Below are 15,738 nucleotides of genomic sequence, written 5' to 3'. Positions count from 1 at the left end.
GTGTGTGTGTGTGTGTGTGTGTGTGTGTGTGTGTGTGTGTGTGAGAGAGAGAGAGAGAGAGAAAGAGCCTTGCACTTTTCAGTAAAACGTAAAAGAGTAAAATGAGAGTTTCCATAACTGCACCCTGAGGCTGTGCTATTTCAGTCGACCTAAATGTGTTGCAGAACAGAGGCACTAATCGCACACGGCATCCCAGCATGCTCGTCTTTCAGTTTCGGCGTGTTGCTAGGTGTGAGTGTAGTTGTGTTTGCATGTGTGGCCGGGGAGTGCGTTGTTAAGCAACTTGCGTTTGTAAGTATTTTCTTTTTCTTGCAAAAAGAATGCACGGCCCCGGGGGTTCAGTGTTGTTTTCATGGTATTGCTCAGCAATACGCTGCTCCTCATGCATGCGTCCCCCTCTGCTGTCTCCCCCCGACGCGCGGCCGCGTTGGTCGTTTACTCCAGTGGTTCAATGGTTCTCAAACGTTTTCATGTCAAGGACCCCCAAATTGATATGCATTTTCGCCGCGGACCGCCATCTGAAAATAATGTTGTGCCAGTGACCCCTAGATTTAACGTTTCATAAATATTCCCAAAACTGTAAAATAGCAGATCGACAAGCTCACAACACGTCGCTTCACGTTTGGTTAAACAGATTTTTAATAACTAATTTAGCCGGGGACCCACTGGAACCCCCTGAAGGACCCCTAGGGGTCCCTGGACACCACTTTGGAGAACCGCTTGTTTACTCCACCGAGAGCCTTGAAGACACACGTCCCCCAGAGCCGTTGCATGGCGGGCGGGGCAGAGCGGCCAGGGGACAGCCTGTGTGGACATGTTCTCCTCCAGTCAGAGCGCAGCGTGCTGCTGAAACATCCAATCACCTATCCTCATAGAGGGAAACACATGACTCACTCAGGTTCATGTGATGAAGAATTCTGTGGTGAACGTGATTCACACACACACACACACACACACACACACACGCACACGCACACGCACACACACAAATCTAAAATCGTCAATGATTAATAATGATTATATGAACTTGACTGATGTTGAATGCCATCCAGACAGAGCCTTCTCTCCTGAACTGTCTCCCTCTCAGCTTTCCTGCTGTCTGTCTCTCCTACTCTGTCTCCCTCTCAGCTCTCCTATTATCTCTCTCAACTGTCCTACACTATCCCTCTCAGCTTTCCTACTCTCTGTCTCTCCTGCACTGTCTCCTTTTCGGTTTTCCTACTGTCTTTCTCTCCTACACGTTCTCCTTCTCAGCTTCCCATATTGACTGGCTCTCCTACACTCTCTCACTCTCAGTTTTCCTACCGTCTGTCTCTCCAACACCGTCTTGCTTGCGATGGAGTTAAAATATTAGTTTTTCTCTCTAAAGATAAGGGCATACAGAAGCATAGCAGTCATTCATGTGTTAGGACAGAAAGAGCGTGTCACTGTCCAGGTGTTTCTTTTACAACCTAACAGGTCTTGCATCATCACAGGTGTTCTGCTGTACGTGTACACACACACACACACACACACACACACACACACACACACACACACACACACACACACACACACACACACACACACACACACACACACACACACACACACAACTTCAATGAACTTGAACTTCAATGAGTTCAAATGACATAATCAGCATTTTCTTTGACATGGCACGGCCCCTGACGGTTTGTGACATCACCTCGTTTGTGTGACATCATTCAGCATGTCACTGACAGGATGGATTTCCTCTATCAGCGGGGTTTTTTTTCGGTCTTGGACATCTGTAATGACCTGTATATGCTTTGGTAGACATGTTCTATGAGCAGCTCCTCCACCGTCACCCATCCTCATCATGATGTTTCCGCTGAATCATTTATTCCCCTGTCTCATCCTCTTCCTAGGCTGTTAGATCTTTCCCTAATATCGTCTGGTGGAAAACCTCATACTGTATGATGTCCAAAACTGTTACTTTTCCAAAAGTAGCAAAAAGTTGCAAAAAAGTACCAGTCGCACGGCGTCTCGAGCCTGTGGATCTTCTACTTTTGATACTTTTGTGTGACACAGTGTCAAAAGTAGCAGATCAAGTATAGGGCATTAATCCATTAAGACCGGGAACGCATCTGTGTCATTTTAAGATTTCTTTGGCTATTCAAAAATAGCAGATCTACAAGCTCATAGCACGGCCGCGCTATGAGCTCGTAGATCTGCTTTTTTTTTTTTTTGTGAAAATCTTTACAAATTTCTTCAAAATCCTAACAGTTTTCTGAAAAAAATTTATGTTGCTATATCAGTGGTTCTCAAACTTGTTCATGTCAAGGACCACCCAAAATGACATGTATTTGGCCACCGACCCCCATCACAATATGTTGTTCCAGGCAGGGATGAGCTGTAGGGGGTGCTATGGGGGGTCGGCGACCCCTTAGTTCTGGCGCTGGCTGGGGGGCTGGGAGCTCCACATGCACGCGCGAGCACGCACCGTCAGCTGCGATCTTAACACCTTAAAGTTTAAACAATAGCCTCTCAAGGTTCGCGCCGTCAGCGGCGAGCCGTTCTCAATAGCGTCTACCTGGCTGCTTTGCATAACATTAGGCTACTCGAAAAAAGCCATGGACTTGAATTGAATGTGTACATTCCTCTCTCTGCACTGCAGAGTGAGAAGGGGATCGCTTAGAAGAGGACCCAGTTCTCTGAGACAAGACAAAGACAAGTTGTCTGATTATTTAAGTACTTATGTGTGGGTGAGTCTATGTAAAGGGCTTTTTTATATAAAACTAAAAGGAAAATAAAATAATTAATTAATTGAAACAAAAATAAAAACAACAAATTAACAATGCAACTAAATAATAAGATATAATTACATTAAAAATCTCATGTTGAATACAGTATTTCAACTAGCACTGAGCTGATTGGCTATGTGCACATGCGTGCACGTGACGTCAGAAAATATAGCCCCCCTAGTTCAAAAATCCACAGCTCATCACTGGTTCCAGGGACCCCCTAGAAGCAAAGATTTGAGTTCAAAATGTTGTTTAAAAAAAAATATATGTATTCAAAGATTTGAACAAATGTTCAAGATTTTTCACCCCCAATAGCCAAAGAAATCTTAAAATGTTTACAAAAAAACCACCAAAAGTCAGAACATGGAGATAAGAGGTTTCCCGCCCCGACAACAATGATATGTTATTGCTTTGAAATAACAATCACACCAAGCGCCATAACAGACACGCCTTGCTGTATATATGGTTGTCATAACAGCAGAACAGACCTATACATTTCCTCTTCATTTCCATGTCTCTCCTGCATACAAATGAAGTGTGCCAGGCGAGACTAACTGATGATCAAGATATAGATAGATTGACACAGACAGACAGACAGAGCTTTATTGATCCCAAGAGGAAATAAAGTACTATAAAGTAGTTTAAATGGCAGTACATTCAGGACGGTTATTGAGACATCTGATGTAGAACCGATAGGAATCAGTTGTAAAAATCTATCTATTCGTCGATCAATAAATGCGTCAATCACTAAATCCATCACTCCATCCATCAATCAGTCCATCAATCAATGCATTGCATGTGCTCGTTCAGCTGCAATCTCCAGATCGCTTGTTTCAGTAAGATTCCCTCCCATCGCGTTCCTTGTTAATCCCTGGGAGACGGCGTAACCGGCGGTAGGCTCTACCAGTTCCAGTCAGTTCACCCCCAACAAGTCTGCAAACAATTAAACAATCAGAAAAAAAGAAGCCCGTTCCTCTGCAGGAAGCAAGGCTATTATTGTGAATTACAGTGTGTGGAGATTGAATTTCCTCTCTCGTCTTCTTCGTTTCGTTCGGTGGCTTCGTTCACTGTACCCCCCCCCCCCCCCCCAACTCAACACCACTTCTCTCATGTAATCAAGGTCATGTTTTTGCTTGGTGATGTATGTTTCCTCCCTCACATGGACATGCTAATGGTTTCTGTTGGACGGCCTGCTTGTTCTTTAGCTAAATTTACCGTTTCCAGGTTTTGGTGGAAAAAATGAACTACTGTAAAAGTGATTAGAAGTTGAATGGACGCTCTTGGCTTCCCTGAAAGCACCTTAATAATGCTATATGGGCCCTTTTTTTTATGGAAGCTTTCCACCTCCAGTTTGTAAAAGCTGATGCACACATTTTTGGGCGGTGTAGCCGCCCCTATAAGTGGGGTTGGGACACCTCATTAGTATTAGTTTCCTGCACTGTGATTGGCCCATTAGTAGACCCCTAGCTGTACTGTGATTGGCTGACTCTATTGGCTGACTCTATTCAGCACTGTGATTGGCTAGCGAGACACATGATGACATTAATAACCTATAAATAGGATTATGCACTTCCAAAAATTGGAATTTGGAAGTGAGCTTCCATCACTATGATGACCACTGTGATGACCACACCGCCCACTTCACACTGGGTGTGATTTTTTAATTCATAAAAAGGTTGTCAGGGCCTCTGCTGTTATTGCATCAGCCAGGCTTTAACCTTGTGTGATGATAGTCTATCACACAAGGCTTTAACCTTGTGTGATAGATGATAGATGAAAGTGCAGCTGTTCACCTGACACACCCCCAACACACACACAAGCACACACATGCACACACACACACACACACACACACACACACACACACACACACACACACACACACACACACACACACACACACACACACACACACACACACACACACACACACACACACACACGCATACATGTGATACTTCCATGGGTTCGTTTCAAACTGTGTTCTGGGGATCTTCTAGTTCTAACCGACAACGGAGCTACCAGATGTGTCTCTAAAGGTGGTGGTACTTGTTTGGTTCTTGCTCCTTCCATCTAAAAAAGCCTTACGGAAGCATCAAATCACATCACCTCCCGTCTCAGTAACAGTTTCTTTCCACAGGCACAGCTGACGCACCCATATGCGCCGCACATTGTTGTTGTATAATACGTAATGTTATCCTGTACAATATATTGTGCATATAATGTATACGAGGGCGTTGTGTACACAGTCTATGTAGGTCTATAGTGTTTTTATGTTGGCTCTGGGAATGGCGTGTCCTTTCTGTTAAGGCAGAGAGAGCCATAGTTCCAAGTATTTCATTGTATCATAATACACTTGACAATAAGGTTGAACTTGAACTTGAACTGGTGGTCTACAAACACACTGAAACAGTTGTTATTCAGGTTTGGCACTATTTTGCACAAAGAACGCGACATGTCAATGTAGAGGTAGCTGTCACGATCATGAAATTGTACTGTACTATTAATTGTCATACAAAAATGTTCGTGTTTTGTGTCAAGTATAGCTTACAATGAAAACTGATCATATACACATGTGTTGTTGTGAATAAGGTTGAAGGTGTATCTTAAATTGACCTTTGACCACCTACTTCTAATCAGTTCATCCTCATGTCCAGGTGGACATTTTGTGATTTTCAGAGCATGTTTATTTTAATGATCAATCAATCGATTGTGTTCTGACTAGGAAACGATGGAACCAAAGTAGTACAGTTTAACCCATTCATTCCTTGAACGCATCTGTGTCCTTTTAGATTTCTTTGGCTATTCAAAAATAGCAGATCTACTAAGCTCATAGCGCGGCATTCAGTGCCGCGCTATGAGCTTGTAGATCTGCTATTGATTTTTAAATCATGACAATTTGTGCAAATCTTTGATTATATATTTTTTAAAGCGAACATCTGTTCCAGGGACCTCAAGAGGCAAAGATTCGAGTTACAAAAGTTCGCTTTAAAAATATACATATTCCAAGATCTGCACAAACGTTCAAGATTTTTCAAAAACTGCTGATCTACATGAGCTTGTAGATCTGCTATTTTTGAATAGCCAAAGTATAAAATAATGGTTATAGCTTAAAATCTAAAATGACACAGATGCGTTCCTGGATTGAATGGATTAAGTTCCTATTTATCAATTTTCTTTAACATATCTTACCGTTTGCCATTTATTTCGGGGCCCGTTTGCAATACCCTCACGGCCCACCAGTGGGCCCCTGCCCACAGGGTTGGGGAATGGATTTCAATAGGCCACCGCTGTGCTGGAGGAGAGGCATAAAAAGGATAATCTCCATACGTAGGCAGTCAGGCAGGTGTTGCTCCTACAGTAGGTGTGCATTTACCTGATTCCATACCAGCACAAGTACTGTATGTCCCAGGGGAGAGAGAGAGACACACACACACACACACACACACACACACACACACACACACACACACACACACACACACACACACACACACACACACACACACACAGAGCGAGCGCCTCACATACAGTAAACATATGAACTGCAGTGTATGTGACACAGTGCAGACTATAAAACTGTTGTAACAAAATTACTGGCTTACTGTAACTGGCACTAAATCCACCGCTTGTTTCCTGTTTTAGGGTCCCGTCGGGGATACATTCCAGCATTTATCTAAATGTTTCATAGATCCATATAATCTCCCCCGTCTGTCTGACTTTTAGCTGAGTAATAAAATGCAAACCGTCTATGAGAGGAGGATCTGTCTGTCTGTCTGTCTGTCTGTCTGTCTGGAGCTAATCTCACAAACCGCTGGACAGATAAGCGCATCTGTGTCATTTTAGATTTCTTTGGCCATTAAAAAATATCAGATATACAAGCTCATAGCGCGGCACCGAGTGCCGCACTATGAGCTTGTAGATCTACTATTTTTGAAAACTCGTGACAATTTGATTGTATATCTTCTAAAGCGAACATTTGTAAAATACTTTGTTCCAGTGCCATCCAGAGGCAAAGATTTGAGTTACAAATGTTCGCTTTAAAAAAATATATATATTCAAAGATGGTTTATAGGTGTGAAGACGTTTTTTTTGGTGAAAGCTCAATCGTTTTGTTGTTTTCCTGAAAGGGAGAAGAAGAAAAAAGGATACAGGGAGAGGGAGAGCAGGAAGAAACAAATATAACATTAAATAAGAATGTCACACAGAACATAAAAATATGGACATACACACATAGCATAATGTGTGTATGTACATGGGGCTAAGCATGAGGTGTGAAAGTGGTGACACATTGGTAGGTCCACATAGCAGCAGGTATGTGCACGATTAACCCATTTTAGATGTCTTGGCTAAAAATAGCAGATCTATGAGCTTGTAGATCTGCTATTTTTGAAAAATCGTGAAAATGTGTGCAAATCTTTGAATGTACATATATTTTAAAGCGAACATTTTGTAACTCAAATCTTTGCTTCTGGGGGGTCCCTGGAGCAACATATTTTGAGATGGGGGGGGTCCGCGGCAGGGCAGAACTTCACGGGTTTAAAAAAAAAAAGTCATTCGTCATACATGTCAATATGTCATAGTCATGACCGATGTCCCAGGTCGGTCACATGAAGTCCGAGAGATCCGCGCCATTTCAACGTGGATATACCGAGATCCACATGATTTCCTAGTTTTCACACACAAAGCAAAATGATGTAATCTAATAACTTGCACGCCGCACACATACAGTACAAATATTCACAATTTCTATAAAAAAGATGATATATCAGCCACCAGGGGCACAAACAATCTGTCCCCTGGTGAACCCACATTTCCTGGAAACCAAAGTAACTCATTATCTGTGGTAGTGAGTGGAGGGGAGGAGGGGGGGGGGGGGACAGAGCCGGATTAGAGAGAGATGCTGTAATTTACCGTCAGTAAAGAGACATGTTGCCAATGAGAGTTTACCGACATCCCCCCCCACCCCCCCTCCATCATCCTCCTCCGGCCCATCAGGTCCCTCTTTACTCCCTCTCTAGTGTGATAGGTAGAGGAGATTAAGCCCTGCTGCTGAAACCATTTTAAATGTATGTCACAGCATGGCCCTCCTTCTTCCCCAGGGGGGAGATTTGGACTTTTATATTTGTAATGTTGGGAACATCTGTGTAATATAAGACCTGTCTCTCATCGAAGGCTATATAAGGCTTAATCCATTCAATCCGGGAACGCCTCTGTCATCTGCTGTGAGTCTGCTTTTTTTTGAAAAAACCTGAATATATGTATTTAATCTGCTATTTTTTGAAAAAAACCTGAATATACATATTTAATCTGCTATTTTTTGAAAAATCCTGAATATATATATTTAATCTGCTATCTTTTGAAAAATCCTGAATACACATATTTAATATGCTATTTTTTGAAAAATCCTGAATACATATACTGTATTTAATCTGCTATTTTTTGAAAAATCCTGAATATACATATTTAATATGCTATTTTTTGAAAAATCCTGAATATATATATTTAATCTGCTATTTAAAAAAAAATATCCTGAATATACATATTTAATCTACTATTTTTTGAAAAATCCTGAATATATATATATATATATATTTTTTTTTTACAAAATAGCAGATCTACAAGCTCATACCGCGTGGCACTCGGTGCCACGCTATGAGCATGTATATCTGCTATTTTTGAATAGCCGAAGAAATCTTAAAATGACAGAGATGCGTTCCCGGTCTTAATGCGTTAATTTAGAGTTTGTCTGATTGCCAGAGCAATAATGTGTGTTTCAGCCTGCATGACTATGTGCCACAGTGACTGGAGTTTCCCCTCAATACAACAGGACAATGCAGTTTCAGCATGTTGAGACAATCAGCTCACTGTACACACGCCTCTTTATACACTCTGGACTCCCAAGCAGGATTTTGTTAACCACTTTTCAACCTGGCATCCCTATTTTGAGCATGTAATTAAATAGGCACATTTCTTCCAATTTATTTTATTTTATTTCATAGAAAATGTCACACAACTTTTAAATATTTCTAAAAGTTAAAAACAATTAAATAGCAGATCTACGATTATCCACACAACTATTTTCTCTATTCCCCCATAAGGCAAAGTCGGGATTAAGAGGTTAATAGGTCAAACCAGTGATGCAAACACTCTGCTTATTCCGATCTCGCACTTGTAAGTCGCTCTGGATAAGCGCGCCTTCTAAATACTTAAATAGTAAAGTAGCAAACATAAACTAAAAACATTTTGAGAGCTAGATCTGAAAATGCATGTTCTGTTTAATAAAGAGCTGGAGAGACATGGGAGACTCCTTTTACTGAACAAACCCACTATAGCAATGAGTGCTATCAGAATATTGAGCTATTTAACACTTATTTTAACCAAAGTAAATCACTTACCCTACCTTTAAGTACAATTTTGAGGTACTTTTACTTTACTGCAGTATTTCCTATTTTCAATACTTCTACTTCTACTCCACTACATCTCAGAGGCAAATAATATACTTTTACTCCACTGCAATTATTTGAAAATGTTAGTTACTTACTAGTTACTTTTCAGATGTAAATTATTATAAAACATACATTAACCAATTCAGCCCTATTTTATACATAGGCTATTTTCAAACATTTTAGTACTTTTACTTTTGGTAAAATGTTCTTTTAAGAACGTTTTGATACCAATACTTTTGTACTTTTACTCAAGTCAATTTTGAATTCTGGACTTTTACTTGTAACAGAGTATTTCTACAATGCAGTATTGATACTTTTACTTAAGTAAGAATTGTGAGTACTTTTTTCACCACTGTCACTCACTCACTCACTCACTCACTCACTCACTCACTCACTCACTCACTCACTCACTCAACTACTGAGGTTGCTGTGGTTGGCCACCATGTCAGTGATCCCTCTGGTGGCCAAAAACAGTTTTTCTTTAGTTTATTTGAGTGGTTGGGGCTGTAAGTAGTCATGTATCTTTACTTCCAAGTACCAAAATGAATGGTAGGTCATCTCTCTGTATCTCGCTGTTCAGACAGCAGTGAAAGTGCCGGCGGCTTAAGCACTTAAACCCTCTAGACTTAATAAACTGGCTCTGTACTTTACTTGGACCGTCTACAGTACAACAAATGTCTTTGCCAAAAAATAGCCGTCTACAAGCTCCGACAACGTGTCACGTTGCAGCGCGTTGATCTGCTATAGATCTGCTATTTACTGCGAATGCTCCACCCAGAGTAAGGATGCTAGTTCTACAAGACTGATAAACAAGCAAGTCAGGAAAAGAATCGCTGCTAAGCCTGCTGCAGGATTCAAACCCGCACACATACCCCCCCCCCCCCTTCTCTCTCTCTGACCACCCAGGTCGTCCTGACTGGAATGTAGAGCAGAAGGACACCTCAAAAAATCATATTAACTGTTAGAGGTCTGGGCTTTTATTTGCTTTGCTATTCGATCAAGCCCCATGCATGTCTGTGTGTCTGTCTGTCTGTCTGTCTGTTAGTTAGGTCATACCTTCTTTTTAAATATGTTTTGTTTTCGCTAATGCTATTCTACACATTTCTACTACTACCACACACACACATGTGTGCATGAATGCACGGACACGCATGCATGCACGCACACACACACCCCCCCCCACACACCCCCCCCCCACACACACACACACACACACACACACACACACACACACACACACACACACACACACACACACACACACACACACACACACACACACACACACACACACACACACACACACACAGAGTCCCACCTGTGGAGAGGACAATATCCTAAATCCATATTAGTGCTCTCCCTCCAAAAAAAAAGCTTTGCTCAACAGATGGGTCTCAAATCCCCCCACCCCATCACCCCACCCCCCTCCCGATGTTGCCTCTGAGTCTGGACATGTGTTGGTTCTACTAAAAAACAACAGCTCTACATTTATGACTCCATCTCAGATGAATGTATCGTACCTAGAGGCCTGCTGGTGTAAATGTTTAACTGTCCATGGATTGTATATTGCTCCTTATTCACTGTAGATTGACTGTACATATTTATCCATATTCCCTCTATAGCTGGCTGACATGCTGTATATTAATATCTGTCCATGCATGGATGATAGATGAGATAGATTGTACTTATGATGATGATACTTATTCCTATATTTGTATCTATTTATAGTTCATACATTATGTTAACTCAGTCTGTCCAAGTACAGATGGCCAGGCCAGACTTTAGTTGTTTTTATTTTGCTTCTTGTTTTTTTATTATCTATTATTTATCTCTCTACTCTGACCTGCACTATCCTGTGTTTCATGTGGTGCCGCTATGACACCTGAATGTCCCTCACAGGGATCGATGAAAGGCCTATCTAGAATCTCCCGGTCAAACTGTGTTTTACTGGATATGATGGACCCGGCTGTTTGGACTCACGTACGCCAGGCTACGGTCATAGTTAAATATTGGATTTTGTTCTGCATGTACATCTGCATGCACACATTACAACCGTTTAATATATGGGACATGGACTCTATGGTCTGATACTGTCCATGGTGTAGGCAGTAAGAGTCATGTTTATTGGCATACCAGATGGACAGATTCGGTTTGGTTGGCAGCACTTGGAGGCGTGCCTTTACTGCGAAGATGAGAATATCCTCATCAATCGCTGCGTTTTTCAGAATTGAGTGGGACACGGAGTGATCAGCTGACTGCAGGCAAGCAAGCTTCCCTTGCAGCCACAGTCCTGTCCATCGCCGCTTCCTCTGCTGCGCTCTCAGCGCTAGAAGGTGCGCGCGCGCCGATGGTCGGGAGCGCGCTTGATGTTCCGTTGCGGCTTACTGTTGCGCGCGCGTTGATTGACAGGTCAGTGATCACAAACTCAGAGACGCTCACCGTCTCGTCGTCCGCTCATTTCCACTCCAGAGTAACATCAGTCCAATTACACAGATTGTTCAGATCGGGCCAGTCAGAGTTGGTGTCCAATTTACCACTGGGCTTCTTTTTAAACCCAGGGAAGCTGGGAGGGTTGGGACCTTGCGTCGCTCCAGATCGAGAATAAGCGAGGCTCTGGCAAGCTCTCTGACTGTCTGATCATCACTGTTAAGCATGTTTAATAGATGGGAAAGGCGTGTGGATATATATATCCATTCGATATCTGCTACCCCCAGCCCTCCTCCTCGCTTACTGTGGAATATGAGGTCACAGGTTGTATGTGTGCTCAGGCCAAACCATTCTCTCACTCGCAGTACAGTTTTGTTGTTAATGTCAGTACTTTTTTTGGTATATGAACGTTAGAGAAGAGATGGTGTATTTTGGACAGGGCGACCTGCCCAATCGCCTCTAGCTGCATAACCACTGGAAGAGGAGAGGAGTTTATTAGGTCTAGCCTGGCTGTGTAATCTTTGACAATCTCGTCCACTTGCGCTGTCCACTCCCCAGCGATATTACATTTATGGCCGAGGTAGCTGTATGTTTCGTACGTAGGACTCTGATTGGTACATTGTTTATTGTAAATGTTGGGATTTTGTCTGATTTGGCGTGATACCATCGATTGCCCCCGCTCCTCCTCTCATAAAAGACAGCACATTTAAATGGTTTTACCTGTAGTCCAGACCACTCCAAAAAAGAGTCAGTCCTGGAAAGATGTCTTTTACAACTCCTTCGTGTCGGGAACATACGACCACGTCGTCTGCGTACCCCTGCACAGGGTTGGGGGAGTAGATGTTAAGAGGCGCACACTGGCACATCCACCCGTTGATTGCCAGCACAAAGTTCACTGCGCTCCATGGGCAGCCTGTTTTTATTCCCAGTTGTAAGGGGATATAGATGTCCTTGACTATGTCTATATACACCTGGGGCAGATGGATTTCTTCCAGGGATCTAAACATAATGTCATGCGCCAGGGTTCCAAATGCTCGAGGGATCGATGAAGGCCTATCTAGAATCTCCCGGTCAAACTGTGTTTTACAGGATATGATGGACCCGGCTGTTTGGACTCGGGTACGCCAGGCTACGGTCATAGTTAAATATTGGATTTTGTTCTGCATGCACACATGTAAACACACACACACACGAAGAGGCATGCACGCACACACACTTGTATAATCACAGACATATCTATGTACTATGCTACTCACATGCTCACACAGGCACGTAATGTATATATGTTTATCTACACACACTGCCAATAATCAAACATTTTGATTTGCAAACAGTAAGCAATGCATGGTTCCCTCACTGAATCACACACAGTAAAATCATTAGGGTTCATTTAACTCTGAAGAGTGTACAAATGGAAGAAATTAGTAGATTTTAGACCTAAATCCCATTGATCTGTTGTGATGATATAATATACGTAGTGTGGGGGGGGGGGGGGAAAGACCATTTGTATCCTGAAATAAGAAATACACACATTATCTCCTCATATCGGAACAATGGCATTTAGGTTCAAAAGTGTCAAAGTTAACCCTGCAGATTACACTATGCAGAGAAATCAGGTCCGTCACCCTGCTGTCTTAACTATTAATCGCAATCCGCAATCACTGGGATTTCATTCACACTTCAATGAGGGCTTTTTCTCTGCAGCCCGGGAGATAAACACTGTAGACTGAACCAATTAGTACGAACATGGCCTCTGTTCAGTAAGCACTGACCCCCCCCCCTAAACACACACACATGCGCGCACACACACACACGCAGGCATGCACCGCGCACACACACACACACACGCACACACACACACACACACACACACACACACACACACACACACACACACACTGGTGGCTTTTGCAGAGTTCAGTCATTAAGCCCCCAACAGGCCGGGGCAGTTGATTGTAATCCCCTGGAGGGCTGCAACAACAGACACACTCCACACACACACACGCACACGCACACACGCACCCTCCACACACGCACGCACGCACGCACGCACGCACGCACGCACGCACGCACGCACACACAGTGTTACTTCAATCTGCCTGTCAAGTGGCTTTGTCGCTCACTTGTTGTCTGGGAAACAAACGAGTGCTAATCAGCGCTAATCAGAGAGTCGTTTCATTGTGTTGGAGAGGGGGCGGAGCTACCTGGGAGAAGGCCAATCAATCCGCCCACTTCAGCTTCACTAAACGTCTCTGTTTAATTTGCAAACTATAAATGTGATCCAGGTGTTACAAAACACAATACCTTTTTGGTTTGAACAATTAACCACTGAAGCCCTATTTCATAAAATAGCCGATCTACAATCTCACAAACTGTTTGAAAATGTGTGAAAGATTTTGGAAATTTTCGTCTAAAATAGGCGCCAGAATGGGGGCGCCAGGCTGAAAGTGGTTAAACTACATTAGAAATATGATTCATAATATAACAACTAAGATCATAATGCCTGCGCCTCATCTCTAAAAGCCCTGAGCTATAAGCTTTGATCAGGGATCAGTCCTGTGGTGGTATCGTTACATCCCAGCCAGTCATACAGTACCACTTATATAATACAGGTTCTCTTTTCTTTCTTTCTTTCTTTCTTTTTTTTTGTTAAAACTTGCCTGAGGAATGTTGTCTTGTTTTGGTGTCGATCTCATTCCATGGGGTCTTATTTGTGCTCCCTGTGGAATCCCAGGAATGACGAGTTGCAACACATGAGACACGCCAGGCAATAAATGAGAGAATGATTGATGCGCCAAAGTCAATATTAAAGAGTGTTGAAGGCACTTCACTGACCCTGCTGGTGAGTTCGTCGCCCTGTAGGAGTTCTGCAGATTAATTATGATGATTATTATTCAAATACGTTGCTCTGGGTTTTCACCTTGTGTGTCAATGAACTATATGTTTATATTCTGTGTGTATTTTTCTACATGCCTGTATACTTACGTGCTGTGTGTGTGTGTGTGTGTGTGTTTCTGCATAATGTGAACTGTCTTGTGCACATGCATGTGTGTGTACATGTGTGCATTCGTGCATGCATGCATGCGTGTGTGCATGCGTTCGAGCGTGCATGTGTGTGTGTGTGTGTGTGAGTGTGCGAATACGATCCTTTCAGGTGTCTTAGCGGACGGTGTTAATGCCACACAGGAGGAGCGTGACACTCCTGTACCTGTCAGAAGGGCCCTGCCGTGTCACCTCGTGGTAGCGGGACATTCCCAGCGGTGGGCACGTGATCCCTTCAGTGTGTGATGTGTGATGCGAGGGATCTGTTCCCACACCGAGGGCACCAGGGGCATGGATACCTTACCTTGGTCCCATTCAGGCTCCCTGCCCCGAACCCGGCCCCTCCCCTCTCAATAGGATGGGACTCGCTCCTCTCCCCCCCCCCCCTGCAGGCCCAACAATGGGCACCACTATCTCTGCTCTGCTCGCCTTTACAAAACCGGGGCGGGGCCACGCCCAGCGCACATAAAAGAGCTTGTCACTTTGACGCTGGCAGCTCTGAACGCCTGTCTTTATGAAAACCATACAGAAAGAAAAAAAAATAGGTCTTTCACCCTCCTCTCTCTCTCTCTCTCTCTCTCTCTCCTTCTGTCTCTCATTCTAGCTTGCCGTTAGTGAATTCCTTTCTGGTGCTCATTGTGCGGTGGCGTCTAACCTGTGCCCTGCATGACAGGTTGAAGAGTGAGTTAAATGGCGAGGCAGTGGGATCTGAGTGGCCTCTCTGCCCCCCCTGCTTGTCAGGTTTCAAACAGTTGAACTGTTCGGGGAACGGTGGCGTGACCCCGGCTACTGTATAGGCTTGAGAACAGCTACTGTAGTAACCATGATACTCCCTGCATGAGTGACTGACCTAAATGCTGCTCCTGGTACATGGATGTATCTCCCAGTGTGAGCCACGTAGCCGGGTGGAGGTGTGAACGGTGATGTGTGGTCAGATAGTCGTGGGTGGGGAGTGATTTACAGTCCAACGGAGGGGGGTGCGTTGACAGGTATGGAACCTGGATATAGCTGCTTTATGACCTTCCTTCTTCCCTTGTATTTTGGTTCTCTATACACAG

This window comes from Gymnoscopelus braueri, assembly GCF_963280865.1.
Source record: "Gymnoscopelus braueri genome assembly, chromosome: 18".
NCBI lineage: Eukaryota > Metazoa > Chordata > Actinopteri > Myctophiformes > Myctophidae > Gymnoscopelus > Gymnoscopelus braueri.
This window is presented reverse-complemented; position numbering follows the sequence as displayed.